Source organism: Silene latifolia, chromosome 1, assembly GCF_048544455.1.
Source record: "Silene latifolia isolate original U9 population chromosome 1, ASM4854445v1, whole genome shotgun sequence".
NCBI classification, from domain to species: domain Eukaryota; kingdom Viridiplantae; phylum Streptophyta; class Magnoliopsida; order Caryophyllales; family Caryophyllaceae; genus Silene; species Silene latifolia.
Window position 1 is genome coordinate 77,725,800 of NC_133526.1, and position 4,496 is coordinate 77,730,295.

Here is a 4,496-nt window from a genome sequence, read left to right on the forward strand (position 1 = left end):
AGAAAGGCTCCAACTTTCATTTAAGCAACTCATTAAACACTTCTAAAACCATCCAATAGCATAATGCACCAAGATAAGTTAAACATGCATGCTAATGAAAGACTCAAACTTTCGTTCAAACATTTCATCGAGCACTTCATATGCATGTGAGTAAGACCGATTAATTACCCAATTCAACAGGTTAACAGCCCAATTTCACCCTCCTTAATTACCTAAGATCCCCCCTCATTACCTTAGATAAGACTACTCGCTCATGATTATAGAGGAAAAATTAACAATAAAAGACAATAGCATATAAACAATGACAAACAACATGGTGACTTGAACAAAGAGTAATTAACTAAGATAAGAAATGTAAACAAATGAAAATAAGATGTAAATAAGGGAGAAATTGTATCAACAAAGAGGAAAGTAACAAGCTTGGATAATAATGGAAGATGAATTTCTTCTTATCTTCCAAATACAACCTAAATGACTAATTGTAAACTATTGAAAATTGAAGAACTTGCATAAACAAAAGAGCGATTAAACTAAAATTAAGGAAAGATTACAACTTTTATTGAATAAAAATGAGAGAGGAAAATATTAGAGTTCTACAAAATATTGAGAGGAGAATCAACTAAGCTAAACTAAAGTAGTCTAATTCTATTCTAGTGTCTATGTGTAGAATAAACTAAGGTAGACTAATTGGTGTATTTATACTAGTCTAATAATAATCCTACTTATAAGACTAATAATAATATTAATAATCTAATAATAATAATAATAATAATAATAATAATAATTCCCTCCCAGTGCAATCGGTACAAAACAAATCAAAAAGGGGAAGGGGATTGTCTATCGTGCAGCCAAGGAGGGCCCTGCCGGTCAACCGGCCGCCGACTAGGGTCCCGGCAGCGAGACTATTTGAAGCAAGAGGAAGAAATTGATGCGGTGTGGTGGGTGCTGGCATGGCGGCTGCCGTGGCACCGGTAGAGGAAACAATGGAGGGTGAGTTTGATTCAAGAGAGGTGTTGCGTGCCGGCATGTCGGCTGCCGGTAACCAGTTCGGCAGCGAGCGCTTCACAAAAAGGACAAGTATTGGGTGTTTTCTGGGCCGGTGGGGGTAGTCGGTTGCCGGTTTAACGGCAAGGGATGAATGATGTTGAAATTGAGCGTGAGGACGAGATGCTGCTGGTTGATTGAATGCAGGATGGAGATGGGTGGTGGTTGATGGTGGTGTTGATGTAAAGTGATGGGTTGTTGGTGACGGGATTTCGGCGAACAAAAGTGGTAGTCCGATGTTGGGCTCGTCAGCGCTGCTGCTTGGTGCTTCAATGGAGGTGAGGGTGGTTGATGCGAGGTGATGGTGCGATTTGTTAAAGGTTGATGGCGATGTTGCTGCTGCTGCTATGGTCACGAAGGTGAGCAAGTTCAGTTTGCAGGTGAGTAGGCTCGAATATGGGTTGAACCGCATTGCTCGTCTGCTGCTGCTATCGATGTCAGGTGCAAATTGATCGCTGCTCGGTTGTGATACGGGAGAGAAGGACAGGGTGGTTGAATTGGCGGTGAAGGTGATGAGGGTGGTGCACGCTACAGGTGTTTGGTGTCGAGGATAGTGCATGAAAATGGTGCTGAATGGTGATGTCGAGTTGGTGATGATGATGGAATGACGGAATACAAGGTGATGAATTGATTGTTGACTTTGATTGTTAAAGGCCAAAGGTTGACCTTTGTTTCCCATCAACATTAGCCTCTCCTCTTTGACTAATAGATTTGTCCCGTCTTTAATTCACCTCAATCTTGCTTGCTCCTCAATTTCGTCTCATTATTCCTCCTTGCTTTCCCGTTTCACCTACACATTAAATTAATATAATAATAAATTAATAGTGATAATACTAATACTATATAAAAACTCGACTAAATATTAAATATAATTACGAGGACTAATTATTATAAATTAGAAAATAATTGAGCTATTTAAACATTTAAGCACGCAAAATCGAGTCCGAATAAGGTAGTAGGACGGGGTTAAATCGTCCTAATTAGGACGATATCAAATCTCCCCACACATAAACCTTACTCGTCCTCGAGTAAGCTCATTTAAACTAAACTAAGACCCATAATATAAGAAGACTAACTAAACTAATAATATCATATGATAGGCAATTAACGAGCTGTAATACCCCGCCTTTTAGTAGCTTAAAAGTTACATTATATACGGTAATTTGAATAATTAATCGTAAATTATATAAAACCGATAATAATAAGATACGTAATTTATAATCGATATTTAACCTTGTGACACGATTTTAGCTTGGGCCGAGTATAGCTGTTTGACCCAAAAGATGTGAGCCCATTTAATTGGACCGTGGGAACCCTAACACACTCACCACCCTTACTTTCTTTATAATTATATAAACCTACCCTAATCAACACTCACCTCACACACACACACAAAAAAAGAAACACAAGGAAAACACACGTTTTGGGAAGACAATAGCTAGGGCTTTGGGGGCACTCGACATTTCAGTTGCAGGCTTAACATTTCGTTTTCCCGGCTAAGGTAAGGTCATGATATCGTCTTTATCATTTCGTTTTCCATCCGATAACCGTAGAGCTTATGTTCGTATATTTGTATATCCGTTGCGATAACTCGTTTACCATTTCGCATTTCGTTTCGATAACCATTTCTGAATTGTATGATGAAACCTGATGATGACCCATTTTATTTTAGTTTGACCCATTTCTAATGAATGGATATGGGCTGGTTGGGGTGGCTATATTGGTTGTTACGGGGGTTGCGGGTAAGGTATGGAGACGGCATGCTGTGTGTTACACCCGTCATCTCGTGTTTGGTCTGGCCTGGCGTGGTTGGGTTGGTTTCGGGGATGATGTCGGACTGGGTGGTGGTCGTTGGGCGGACGGGGATGGCAAATAGTGCCACTACGGTGACTGTTTGGTTCGTTTTATAAAAAACAGGGGAGGTAGGGAAGTTACCGTAATGAGTGTTCGTATTGGTGTTTGGTGAGGTTGCTGGTGGTCAGCGGCGAGAGGGACCACCTCTGGAAACACCAGGAATCAGTGGCGATCATGGTGGTGGCCAGAGGTGGTGTAGGGTCGGTTTATGGTGGTGTCGGGTTGCTGTTTGGTGTTGGGCAGGCTGTGCGAAAGAGGGGTGTTGAGGGTGGCAGTTGTGACGGTGGCAGTGGGACGACGGAAAGGAGGTGGTCAGGTGAGGGTCCCCGTGATCCAAGCACCTGACCGTGGCTGGGCAGGGTGTAGGTTGGCCGTGTATAGTGTCGGGTTCGGCTGGAAAAACGGGCAGAATGTTTGGAGGCTTGCGTTTTGCGACGATCTCATGTATATACTATCGCTTAAGGTTAACTCATATATATTTTTATAAAATTAGCTAGTAATAATAATAAATTGAATTTGATGAATAAAGAAATTAAATTTTATAATTTACTTTATAGGAAACCATAATTATTTAATATTTAAAGGTATGTAATTGATAATATAATTGGGTTTTGTAACTAGTAATTATATTCCCCTTCAATATATAAAGGCAAAGAATTTTATACAACCGATAATACGGTAAATAGATTAAATCAATATTCGATAATTGGTAGTGTGATTTCAAATAATTAATGGTTTATTAGCAAGAGTTAATAGAGAATATTATTGTTTTAGGAAACGAGTTTGTGGTGGAGTACTTCTGACCGATAGTTGATTTCTGTGCCAAGACGTGCTTACTACGAGGTAGGATACTTAATCTTTTGGTGTTTCAGTAATTATACTAATCGTATGCCATGTCAGTTGTTCATTGGATTGGTTTATTACCTGGACTGTGACGTTATAAGTTGTGCATTCATAATCATGGCATATACATTACGGATATTATTTTGGATTTTGTTTAAGGCCCAGGCTGGTTCTGCAGACCTGTCTCTGGTGTCCTCAGCGGTTATGCTGGTTATACCTTGGCCTAGGGAATGGCGGGGTGGGAGTTTCGGGATGATGAGCTCAGTTGTTAGATCATGGCATTTGCATATCTCATTCTTATTATTCTTATTTGCATTTTATGTTGATTCTTATCCTACTCAACCGCGAGGTTGACCGTGTATACTTTGAACGCCTGTGATGATCCATATTTGGGGAGCAGATTTGGCATGTCAGTGAGACAGATCAGATAGGAGCTGGGATGGGCACGAGAGCATGGAATGACCGACCTAGCCTTAGTTCACTTATAGAAGTCTACCACTTAGTTATCATTTTATTTCCGTTGCGTCTTACTTTATTTCCTTTGGATTTGGTTGGTTAAAAATTGTAATAAAACTTTTATCCACTTATATTTACACTTCTGCATTTCTTTCCCTTTGAGTATCTACTACCTTGGCTAATCCAAGATGGTGACAGTCTCATTTATCTGAGAAGTCCTAGTACGGGCTCTTGGATAAATGAGGGTGTTACACAAGCCTTCTCCGTCCCTTCAATTCACACGAAACACAATGAGGTAT

General features: G+C 40.1%; 1 long non-coding RNA gene across 1 annotated transcript; it reads left to right on the forward strand.

Annotated features, from left to right (window-relative positions):
• The first annotated feature begins 2,434 nt into the window (after nt 1-2,434).
• LOC141594245 (uncharacterized) lies at nt 2,435-4,257 on the forward strand. Its single transcript, XR_012522098.1, has 3 exons — nt 2,435-2,545; nt 3,673-3,741; nt 4,142-4,257. It is a non-coding gene; the product is annotated as an uncharacterized LOC141594245 (long non-coding RNA).
• The last annotated feature ends 239 nt before the right edge of the window (nt 4,258-4,496 follow it).